Genomic DNA, 12851 nt, shown 5'->3' with positions numbered 1-12851 from the left:
AATTCATGTCTTCAAGTTGTAAAACTCAGATCAAGAATTACTCCTCAACAAAAGCTCATCAGCCCCAAATCAACAGCACGTACACCTTTCTTTCTCTTAGTCTAAACTTGTTTTAGAATTCATAGCCATGTTGCATATTTGCTGAGTTTCTCTAGAAGCCCTGACACAACATCACTTTAAACACTTTAGAACTTTCTGTTGTACATACAATAATAATTCGGGATCTTGTAACAACAAATACACAGACACTTTTTCCCCCTCTCTCCCAATCATACGGCATTTGTGACCAAAAAAAGAGATTAAAGCAGTTCCAATTGCTGGTCTCTAACAGAATTTTAAACATCTCCCCTTAATAAACACATGTCCCTGAATACCAGCTTATACACAGCTACAGAAACACTTCTTGGAAGATAAATTAAATTACCTTATCTTAAACATGAACTAGGTCCTAATTGAAGAAGCCTTCCCACCACTAAGAGCTTCAGAAAGGAGTCAAGATTGACTTCTCAGAACTATTAAAGGCAAGTCACAGCATGAAATACAGTTCAAGTTCTGTCATCACACAGACCCTTATCCACATTAGAAAAAAGCCAGCAAGTTAATTAAGTACAAGGGCAAGCCATCACATGCAGACACTGAGGAAGCCACCCACAAGCAGGTCCTAAAGCACTCTGCGTGCTGAGCTGCCATTCCTCAAAGGGAAAGAAACACTGTACCTCCAAAGTAGGATTTTCCCACTTCACGTTGCTTTAATATGCCTTCAGCTTTATAAAACACTGCACCTCTGGCACCCACCTCAAGAGAAAAAACTTACCAAGCTTGCCTTTTTGGTTCATCTCCTCGCTACAATCTGTTTAACAACAACATTTTCCTCTCCAAATTGTTTTAATACTCCTCCGGGTGGACACTTTGACCACTTTATTAGATATAGCAGTAAAGCTGAACCACTTGCACAAATAAAATAATCTTTTTCCATAGTTACACAAGGGTACAAAAAAATAACCAAAGAATCACAGTTTCATTCTGCAGTTGGATTTGGTGCTACTACCTCAGTGCATTTGCAGCAAAGACCTTGTCCAATGTAACACAATGTAGCACAATGTGTACTTGCTTAAAGCACCATTAAAAATTACCTGTTCCCACATCTGGATCAGAAAGAAAGTTACTGGCCACTATTCAGAGAAGAGCACTTTCAGTGAGGCATATCACTAATACCAGAACCTATTATCAAAAGTTACCTGGCAAACTCTGCTCTAAATAAATCCAAAACAGGCTCAGACAGAGGAGAAAAAACAAAAATCCCAAAAGAGGATTATAAGAAGTTATGTACCATCATTAGGGTAAACAACAAGCAAAGGATGGCCAGCCAAGCACTTTTCAAGCAAAATAATTTCTACTACAGAGAAACGTTTTATATCCTATAAATAAAATGGACAACAGTGTCCTAAGAAACCACACACCTGACACCATCCACGTCCAGCACATTAAAACTAACAACAATAAAACCTTACATCCAGGTCATGTTCATCCCCCTCCTAAGGCAGACCTGCAAGGCCCAGGTTACACCTGCCCTAATGAACACTAAATTTTAGGTTGCCCCCCTGTCCAGCACATTCATGGCTCTTGCCAGCACAGGGTCAGGGAGTAGCTAAGCAGAGATCTTGCTAATCCTGTAGGAATTTTGCACCCTGAGCTCCAGAAGACACTTGCAGATCAATTCAACTGCACTGAAGAAGTCAGCTGAATAGGTTCTACTCTTATACATTATTCTTTTCCAAAATGCCTGCTGGCCTATTTCCATAAGAGTCTGATCAATAACAATGTCAAAATTATTTAAAGGCACTTACCAGAGGAGGCTGATGACTAACGCCCAAACAAACTGGTCAGTGTAAAAGCAGGTGACTAATATTCTAAAAATAAACGAGAGAGCTGCCACTGCTCAGGTGGACTCACCAACAAAGCACATGGGAAAACTGGCTGCTAATCAAGGACAAGGCTGTTGGCAGAGTGGTGTGGCCCTGCCAGCAACAGCAGCACTGCTCTGTGCAGGTGCCCTTTAACCACACACAGCAAGTTAATGACGGGCCAGAGTAGGAGAGGAAATACAACAATTATGAGTCATCCACTCGCCCATGTGCTTTATCAATGTGATGTTAGAGTTACTAATTAGCACCAGCACAAAACAGTGATGCAGTAATGGCAGAGAGAGAAGCCCAAAACTTTGGGCCTTTTTATCTTTCACCTATTTAGCACTTCAAACAGTTTACGTGCATTTTGAAAGCTGAAACGCACAGGTAAGAAACTGCGCGATGCTCCCAACATTCTGACACTTCACAGCTGGTGACTGCAGGTGCTTTTGGGAATCCCTAAAATACAGCACAGACTCGATCAGCTCTATGACCAAGTTTCCAGTAACACCATTGTCTCTCCCAGCTCATTCCACCAGCCAACTGGAAAAGATGCAGTGATGGGAGAGTTCAGCTCCGTGCAAAAGGAGTTTCCAGAAATGCCACAAGGATCCCAAAGTGCCTCCAATTTTTCGGCATAAAATCTGAAACGAAGTTTTTCCCAAGTTCACAAACCTGCAAATGCAGGTAGGGATTCAAGATCCCCAGAAATTAGCACTCCACAAGCTCAGCTATAACCAATTAAGGGGTCAACTGATCCCCTTAATCGATTTCAGCAGGTTTTGGGGAACTCTGGTTTTGTATTTGCCATCATCTCCACCACTAATGCTTTCTTCCATTCTCCTCTCTGCCATGACATTAACACAACATTTTGCATGGCTGAAGAACAGCTGGGGGGAACTATCAAACTAAAAAATAAAGCAAGGAAGGGGGGGGGGTAAAGAAAGCCTAATTTCTTAGCTGGGTAAGTTCCCTGATGCAGTTCTCTCTACCAGTATCTCTGCCAAACCAGTGTGAGAAGTGAGTAGTCAATAAATAAGCTGCCCCACTGCATGTGGGGTCACGGCCTAATTCAATTACTAGCTAATTTAAATTAGTGGAGGACCCCAAAATTATTAAGCAAGCAAAATTATTATTATTATTATTATTATTATTGCATTTATAAGCAATTTGAATATAAAACAAACAACCTGGCAATAAAACAGGTGGACTAGAAACAATTTTTCAAAGCACTTATAAATTTGAGTTTTACATGAGACTAAGACGTCTCAAGTCCACCTGTGCTCAAACACCTCCCCAGATAAAAACTCAGAAGTGAAACTTTTAAAGAAAAACATAGTAAATGGAGACCTTTAGCTTTTCACTGGAGGCTTCTGCCTGCCTCGACATTAATCTGAAAAGGATGTATCACAGCAGAAAATATGCTTTGTACTAGTCCTGTCTGTTCACTTATTAGTCTAAGTACAGTCACTCTGTGACATTATACCACTAATTCTAAATCTAAATGAAAATATAATACTACAGTCTAGACAATTACCCCATATCCTAGGCATATTAATAATGTGATAAAAGGAATCCAATATACAAACTGCATTAAGATCACTTTTTCAGGATCTCTGCCAGTTTTATTTAGCCACTATTATCTAAGAAATACACCTTCAACTTCTGAAAGAGATCAATATCCTTCTTCCCCAGCACAATCAATCTGAGCCCATTTCCATGAGAGCAGATTCCATCGTCTCAAAGATGCCCCTTAATGAATAATGAGGGAGGCACAAATCAAACAGCTTTTAATGCCACACCATAACAGCAACAGTCAGAGCACTGACAGCCAGTCCTGGGTCACTTCAGACCTCCCTGATTGCTGCCAACCCCACACAGTTCCATCGAACAGAGGTGACACACACATATCCCAAAGCACAAGTGCCGCTGGGACGGCTCCAAAGCCAGCAAAACCTTCTGCAGGCATTTTGCCTCCAAATCCCTTTAAAATGGAGTTAGAGCAGCAGAGCCCGAGTATCTCCAGCTTCTGCTCTCAAACCCTCTTGTGCATTCCTGCTCTGAGCACTTCAGCCCTCGGGCAGCTGGCGACGGACACACAGGACAAGAGCGTAAGTGAGGAGATTCACGAGCTCCAAGAAATTCCTAAATTGGACCAACCACTTTTTGGCAGAGGAGTTCACAGCAAGCCTAACAACCAGACTCCCTCTCTGGCAGTTCTGCTCAGAGCTGGGTATGCTGTTTGCAATCCCCTAGCTGACCCAGGCTCTCCTCGTTATATTGCCTTACTTGCACTAGGAACTACAAAATGATCTAAAACCAAGAGGAGAAGGGAAGGACGATTTCCAGCCAAACTTTCCAGCTCTGATCAGGTGAGGAGGCCTCAGTCTTCCAGTCAAAAAATTTAAAAAGCTCATTTTACTGCTTCAGTAGGATTGCAAAGAACAACTAATAAACATGAGTCACCAGAGGGCACTAACACTTCTAGTGAATGGCAAATGCAGCCCTTCAATTAGGAAGGCTGATAATTACATCCACATCATCATGTATATTTTATCTGGATTGAACTTCAGCCAGCTTGTTCCAATCCCTGTTCAAATCTCAACCACATGTTGATGAGGCACAGAGCTACATTAACTGTTGTGATCACACTCGCAATATACGGGAGAGACTCCCAGTCTTCCCAGACAGACCAGAGACAACAGGGCAGGGAATAAGGGCAAAGCCTCCAGGACCCGCAGGACACTCGGCTTCTCCTCCTCCCAGCTCCACCTGAACTGTCGTTCCTGTAGTCAGGACTGTAACACAACACAGCAAAGGGAAGGAAAAGGGAATCCTGCCCCCATGGAAAAGTACACATTGAACATGGAGGCTGTTGTTTCTCTGCACTGAACTCACTGACAGGGAAAAAAGTTACACTGGCAATAAACTGGGACAGGAAGGACTCTGTGGGAATTCTCAAGGGATCTCAATGGGCTCAAGGAAGACACCACTTGTGCCATACAACAGTCTACAATCCATTTGGAAGCCCACAGGGAGGTTTCCAAAGACAGCTCTGAGTGTACTAGAGCAGCACACCTCAGAACAGTCCAGAGAGCAAACATCAACCTTTTATGCACCTCAGGAGCTCTGCATTTTAAAATACTTGGTGCTGACTCACTAGATTTTCCAGCATTTTATGTGCTGTACTGTAAGATTGGGAGAACAGCTCCTTTTCCCTAGACAAACTCTCCTATAAAGTGAAACACAGACAGGGAACAGCCTCCCTCAGCCTCAGGTGGGTTCAGTGACCGTCATTTATGCCATTCTGACCCCTGAGTCACAGGAGCAGCTCCAACATTCACCACCCAGCAGGCTGCAGAACGTAAAACCTCCCCTTTTATGACTCTGGGCCACCCTCTCCACCTCACCCAGCTCCTCCTGACTGCCCAGGGCCAGCTCTGGAAGCCCTCTGACACCCCACACCAGCTCCCATTTTGGATGGGCCCTTCCTGCTGGGCAGAATCCCACGTGGGACCAGCTTGCCCACAAGAAGGACTGCAAAGCCATTTTCCCTGGAATCCTACAAGGCCTTAAGGATCTTTGTAAAGAGAAAAAAAAGAGTTGCAGTCACACATCCACACGTTCTAGAGGATTAAGACACAGAAGCCTTTTAGGGTGATTAATTAAGGAACAGACAAAACATGAAACCCACAAAGCTTCTGTTCATGCAATAAATATGAGACACACACACACACTTACAAGATGATTTCTACTGCAGCAGTTCCAGGTATTTAAATATAAAGGTTATTAACAGAAAGATTCTTGTTATATTGAAAACATATTACTAAGTATCTTCTCTAACAAGGGCTTTAAACCAACACTGAAAACACAAATATACCATGCCTTGAATGTCTTATACTTTGACAAAATGCAACCAATTACACTCCCCATCCCTAAAGGACATTTTCAACTCAGCTTTACTCACTGAATGAAAGGAGGAGCTCAAATGACTCAGCTTCAAGCAAATATAGAGGAAAAGATTAACCCCTAATCTCAATGAAAAAAAATAAAAATAGTGGAGCAAACTGATTAAGATGGAGGTGTGGCTTGTCAATTCAAATCTTCTAATATTCAAAGACACATCAAGCAGAACATTAGCACACCATGACTGTATTAGCTTTCTGTACAAACACAGCCAGTTTTAATAACCAAAGTTTACACAACTAGCTAAAGTTAGCCCTGTATCTTCATTCTTGTCCATTAATGCTGAGCAGCACCACAATCAATAAAATATCTGAAGGTTGGCATTTTTAATCTACACAGTGACCAGGCAAGATAAAAGTGCAGGGAAGGAAAACATCCCTCCAAAATTCTGCGGGGAAAAAAAAAATTCTACAGGAAAAAAATTCCACAGGAAAAAAAAAAATCAAAAAACCCCCCACTGATGAGTAAACAGGACAACCTCATGAAGAGGGCTTTTATGGGGATTTTTGTCTCCATTAGACTGAGGCATCAAACGTTTCTCATCAAAGCCCAGCAACATAAACTGCAAGGTAGAACATTTCACAAGGACTCCCAGACACCAAGTGACTGCTGCACAGCCTCCACATTAACTCACAGGTGACCGCCCGTCCCCACCCCAGCCATGACCCACCAGCGTTTCAGAGCAGACACTCCTCCAGCCGTGCTGGTGGGAATATTCAATTCCAGACTAGCTGGAGTGTTCCTTCACATGCAAACCGAGCTCCAAATACAGATGTCACCAGAGGGCACCCTCTCAATTCCAGTGACCCAGCTTCAGCCAACTTCAGAGCAGGACTGCAGACAGGAGGGATGTGCAGAGGCTCTGCAAAGCAGGAATAGTTCTGCTTCTGCAAGAGATTTCCTTTAAAATATAAAAAAACACCCCCCGCACAAATAAAAACCAAAAAAAAAGGAAAGAAATTAACTTATATAGCCCAGAAACGTTTTGCAGAGTAACCAGGGCCACTGCTAGAAAAGATCACAAGCAATTCCCAACTCCTGTAGGATGTTATTCTGTGGCACTTGATGGTGCCAACTCACTCCAGCTGCTTTGGCACCCATGTGGATCATATCAACTTACAAAATCAGGACCCAAGCCAGGAGAGCTCATGCAGAGGTGCCTATGGAAGTCCTCTGCCTCAATTATCATAAATCACCTCACAATAATACATGAAAAAAAAAGCATCTACGTTGTCAAGAGAAAGTGATGGGAAACAATGTATTCTTCTACTCCTCATCGTTCTGTATCTGAGGTTAAGAGGGTCAAAAGGTAAACTATTTGCATGAACTTGACACAAAAGTATCAGCAGTGAGTAGTTTACAACCTTTGGTCCAGGTGTGATTTCTAATGGCCTGCTGTGACCTAATAAAGTTTTAAACCAAGCACCTGGTAAGCTGAAGTTCATTAAATAAAATTACGCACAACCAGTAAAACACAATAGGTCGGTATATCAAAAAGGGTCTCAATCCACTGAATAGCAAATTAAACCAAATTTGCTTAGAGATAAACACCACCATAATACAACTAAAATGAAGTCAGCTGCAGAGGCAAGCAGTGCTAAGAAAAAAAAAAAATCATCATCATCATGCATCCTATATTTTCCAGTCTTGAGACAAACTCAGAAGCCAGAGACCTATAAAACGTGATTGCCTGGTTATCCACCTATCCCACTGAAATAAAATAGTTTTCATATCTCCTAGCTATCTGTCATAGTAAAGCCCCCTAATTTAGCACAGGAAAAGGGATGGAGCAGGAGTAAGACCTGTGCAAAGGCACCTTCTGTTACTATAAGGGACTCTCAAGTAAATAAACATTCCCATGGAATTTCACCAGGCCTGTGCTAAACACAGAGAGAGAGGCAAGTTACTCCAAACTATTACCTGTCACCACCACTCATCGTGGTTTCAAACATATCTACAAGAACTGCTTTTCCAACATCTGCTGCCAGGACAGGAATAACGCCAAACACTCCTTGTGTCAAACAAACACCGTTTATTTGTCCACCCTCCGTCTAACGCAAGGCCACTCGGGGCTTTGAAATTAACCTGGTTTATATAAAAGCAGCGCTATGTTGGTGATGATACCCTGCCTATGCCACGTCCCTCGTGTCCCCATCCCTGTGTGCTGCCCTGTCCCTCGTGTCGCCGTCCCTTTGCCCTGCCCCTCGCGTCCCGGTCCCCGGGGCCCATCCCCGGGGCAGGACCGATGGATAGCGGTATCTCACCGCCACAGTCGCTGCTCCGCCCGCTCCGCCCCGGCCTCCCTCCGGCCCCCGCACCAGCCCCGCCGTCCCCGGGGGCTCCGCGGACAGCACGGGGGGTATCCCGGCCATCACCCACCCTCGGGCCGCTCCCGCAGGTGCCGCGGGTGAACATCTCGCCCCGCACCCCCGCATCCCACGCCCATCCCGGGGGTCCCGGGCACACACCCGCACACCCCCGGCGGGGCCCGGCCCCGTCCCCGCCGCCCCCGAGCGCGGCGGAGGCGGCGGCAGGTGGGCGGCGGAGCCCCGGGGGGGCCGGGACCCTCCCCGGATCTGGGAGGGGACGGAGCGCCTCCAATCCCCTGCCGGCAACAGCCCTGCAGGGCCCGGCGTGGGAGCCGGGGTGAAGCCTCCTTTCCTCCCTCCTCCTCCGAGCAGCCGGACAATGAGCCCCGCGGAGGCGGGCGCCGGCTCCCTCCTCCTCCTCCTCCTCCTCCTCCCCAGCGCGACAGCGCAGCTCACCTGCGGTGCGGGGATGGATGGCGGCGGGGCGGGTGCTGCGGGCGGCGGTGCGGGCTCGGTGCAGGGTGTGTGCCGGTGCCGGTGCGGGTCCCGTTCCGTTCCGCGGGGCGGTGCGGGGCGGCCGCGGCCACCCCCGGCCACCCCCGGCCACCCTCCCTCACTCACTCACACACACACACACACACACACGGGGGGTGGGGGGGGGGCGCCCGCGCCGCCCGCGCATGCGCGCCCAAAGCCCCCCCCCCCCCCCCCCCCCCCCCCCCCCCCCCCCCCCCGCCCCTCCCCTCCCGTCCGGGCCCGCCCCCGCGCGGTGCCGCGAGCCGGCCGCGCACGCGCCGCCTCAGCACCGCCCCCACGCCCCTTTCCATGAGGGAGAGCGTTTCCCGCTCCGTCCCTCACGGAAACGCGGGGCGAGGCGAGGTTGGGGAAAGGACCTGCGGGATCGCCGAGTGACCCAACATCGCCTCGTCAGCGAGACCCGCGGCACCGAGTGCCACGCCCAGTCTTTCCTTAAACACCTCCCGGGGACGGTGACTCCGCCGCCCTCGCTGGGCAGCCCGTTCCAATGTCTAAGCACGCAGTCCCAGAATTGATAGGAAGGGAACTCTGGAGATCACCCAGTCCGACCCGCCTGCCAAGGCAGGGTCACCTAGAACAGGTGATACAGGAACGCGTCCAGCTGGGTTTGGAATGTCTCCAGAGAGGGACACTCCACACCCTCCCTGGGCAGCTGTTCCAGGGCTCTGCCACCCTCAACGTAAAGAAGTTCATTTACGCTTACATTTTCACTCTTCCTGTGGAGAAACTGCTCCTGATGTCCAACCTAAACCTCCTCTGGCGGAGTTTAAGGCTCTGCCCTCTTGTCCTGTTGCTTGTTCCCCAGGAGCAGAGCCGGACCCTGCAGCTCCTGTGAGGGAGTCGCAGAGAGTGAGAAGGTCCCCCCTGAGCCCCCCCCGGCTCCCTCAGCCGCTCCTCGTCCGGCCGGTGCTCCAGCCCCTTCCCCGGCTCCGCTGCCGGGGGAATCGAGGCACGGAAAGGCAAACAGCTCTCCGTGAGGCACCTCTGCCTTTAGGAGAGACAACGGGGACGAGGAAAGGGACTGGCCCCAAAATAAAAACTCCGTCCTTGAAGGGACACAGTGCACTGAATCTCAAGACTTTTCTCTGCTCCCACAGTCAGTCAGGGAACGATCAGCCTACAAAGGGTTGAAAGCAAGGCCGTCAAGGTGTTTGCGTCATTTCGGGAGTGAAAGCCCTCAGAAAACCACAAGGTTTTGCAAGATTGCCCTGAAAGTCGCCAGAGCTGGCAGTGCTGCTGCCATGGAGATCGGACTTGGCATTGCCACCTTCCCATCCGCGCCCCCCCGCCAGGCAGGCCCCAGCCCCAGCGAGTTATTAGAGTAATTAATAGCTACCATTTATACGTCTTCAGAATGCTTTGAAAGCAATACCTAATCTCACTAAGTAGCGAATTGACTTATTTTCATCCTGTCACGGAGTTACGTGGGAGATGGACTCAATAATTTGTATACCTGGTAACCCCTTGTTGCCATCCAATCTAAGGCCACCTGCTCTGTGATTTTGATGGAATATAGAGCCCCCTGCTATGCACAGTGCCTGGTTTTTAATAGACTTGCAGACTGGTGAGAATATAGGTACCAGGATCCAGATTAAACAAGTCCAGCAAGGCTGAAAAGACGTTAGCAGCTTTTAAATACGGCAGGAAGGATTTGAGAAACTGCAGGCTCAAGTGTGACAATAAAGCAGAAAAGCCTTACTTTTAGGTACAGTGCCATTTCCCTACCTTTAATAAAGCTTTGTGCCTAGAAAGAGAACATTGTTTCCACTTGTTTTGTTTTTTTTTTTTTTTACCATGGTAATCTGGCATAGTGTCAAACTCATTCTGAACCAGGATAAGTGAAAGGAAAATAAAATGCCAAATGCCATCCTGCTGTAAGGTTTTCAGCAGGTGAGTCAGTGGATGGAAAGAATGTTTCACCAGATTTGGAAACACAACAATTTGTAACAAAGAAATAAGAAAATGTTATAGAATCATAGAATTGCTAAGGTTGGAAAAGAGCTCTAAGATCATCGCAGAATAAGAGGAAAAAAAGTAGTAAAAACAGCTCAGAAGAGAGAAGCAATGGGAAATATTTTTGTAAGCTGTTCTCCCTCACTACAGCAGGAGACAATCTATCACATAAAACAAGCTTCTCAGCATTACTTAAGGGGTGAATATGTGCCTGAGGTGACAAATTTTTCCAGACATTTTACAATCCTCTCACTAAGAGCTTCCAGAAAAACTGCATAGTGGCTTGTGAGAAAAAAGCAATGTCATGGGCCAAAAAGTAACAGAGATTGAACAGCAGAATGTGTAGTCATTCATAGTGAATGAAAAAACAAAAGAGTAGGGTGTTTTTAGTTTTGCTGTAAATGCCCTTAAAATAATCTAGAAAAAGGGTTGTACAGAAGGAGACAACATTTGTAGGGGACACAAAATTACTCACAATTGTGAACTGTGAAGGTACTTGGAGTGACCCAACTGAGTAGGAAGAAAATACAGTGATATTCAATTCTGATAAATAATCATCAGTACAATACAGTGGAGGAAAGAATTCCTGGTAGACACTGCAGAGGGGTCTAAAGCAAAGGCAATAGTTTGGGAAATGCACAGACATTTGAGGCACCGCTTCACTAGAAATCTCTCCTCAGGGTATGAACACAGCCCTGCATGCAACACGTCAAGAGATCAAATGGAGAGAACTAGAAAATATTGGCTCTCTTGGCATCATTTCATAGGAGAAAGTTTTAAAGAACGTACGTTAGACTGTGAAATTGCAATGCCCATTTCCACTCCAGTTTTACACTGGAGCCCCATGTTTAGTTGCTTTTCACCTGTGATTTCAAAATCTTTTCCAAGAAACCACCTTCCAATACTCCGTTGCCAACTCTACACACATAGCTGGTGTTTCTTATTATTTTATGGGCACGGATTTCCCCAATTATACTAAATATTCCACCTAAAACACATTATTAATTGAATGTTGCAGCTGGGCTGTTAAATATTCAAATCACAGGAAGCACCGAACAGAGAGGAAATGACTAGATAAAAATATGAGGCAAAATAGTTAGTTATAATGAAGAAAGCTGCTGTCAAAAGTGACAGGAAACTGCTGTCCCTCGTGACTGGCAGCCTGTGAGGGTGCAGAGGGCCAAACCTGATCCAGCATGATCCTGGGAACAGCTCCAAACAAAGGCGGCTGAAGATCTTCCAGCCCACAGCACATCACGTTTGCCATCACCACTTACACCTGAGACAGCAAATTTAGAAATGGTATTAGTCTGGCCAGCCCGCAGCATTCTTCTGAATAATTATTTGCTATGGTATTTTTTGGATATACCTATCCCACATTTTGTCGGCAATGATTATCTTTAAAATCCACTGCCCAACAAGCTGCATCTCTCTGTCAGAGTGTAACTCGTTCACCGCACATAACCCCCTCAAACTACAGAGGATATGACATTTCCCTCTGAAAGCAACAGCTTGCAACTTCAACATTCTCCACTGACTGAGAGGAGGAAATGGATCCATATATTTTTAATTTCACAGATGAAAACCATTTCTCCATTAGGCAACGCCAAACGTGGATGCTCCCGTAACAAACCGCGATGTGTTTGCAGCGGCAGCTGTAATGAAATGTTGAGATTGCAACCCAGGGCACTTGCTGTCATGAATTTGAAGACTATAAAAATGCCAGCTTGTTGTACCCTTTCATTAACAGGAGTTAGCATAAGCATTTTGGAATAAAACATTTCTCATGTAAGTTACTGTAATATAATCATCTCTGCTTGTGCGGATTATAATCTAAATTATTCTACACATTTTAAGAAAAAAAGAGAAATAGGGCTTTATTATGATAGGACATATCCTACTGCATACAAATCTCTGGGATTAAAACTATATATTAATATAAAATCAAATTAACTTCCTTGCCTCAGCTGAGCTTCCTGAATACAGTGTTAAAGATACTTTTTAATCTTGTTTTGGTAAGAAGTGATTTGAAAGACTAGAGCTTACATTTTGGCACCTAGTTAGCACTTCATAATTTACTAATTGCTTGGCACTAAGTTAAGTTTTTCTTTCATTGCCTGAATCTAGAAGCAGTTATTATCATAAAAAGTCATTAGTTAAAATCAGTTTGATATGAGAT

General features: G+C 45.9%; 1 protein-coding gene across 1 annotated transcript in view; it reads right to left on the bottom strand.

Annotated features, from left to right (window-relative positions):
* RALGPS2 (Ral GEF with PH domain and SH3 binding motif 2) overlaps positions 1–8683 on the bottom strand; it is a 96293-nt gene extending 87610 nt beyond the window's left edge. Inside the window, exon 1 of the mRNA XM_027894174.1 lies at positions 8639–8683. The gene's annotated coding sequence lies outside the window, so the exon portion shown is untranslated. The remainder of the gene's footprint in view (positions 1–8638) is intronic.
* Positions 8684–12851: the final 4168 nt, after the last annotated feature.

Source organism: Empidonax traillii, unplaced genomic scaffold (genome assembly GCF_003031625.1).
Source record: "Empidonax traillii isolate 1590-97213 ecotype Southwest subspecies unplaced genomic scaffold, ASM303162v1 scaffold419:size1009643, whole genome shotgun sequence".
Taxonomy (NCBI): Eukaryota; Metazoa; Chordata; class Aves; order Passeriformes; family Tyrannidae; genus Empidonax; species Empidonax traillii.
This window is presented reverse-complemented; position numbering and strand designations above follow the sequence as displayed.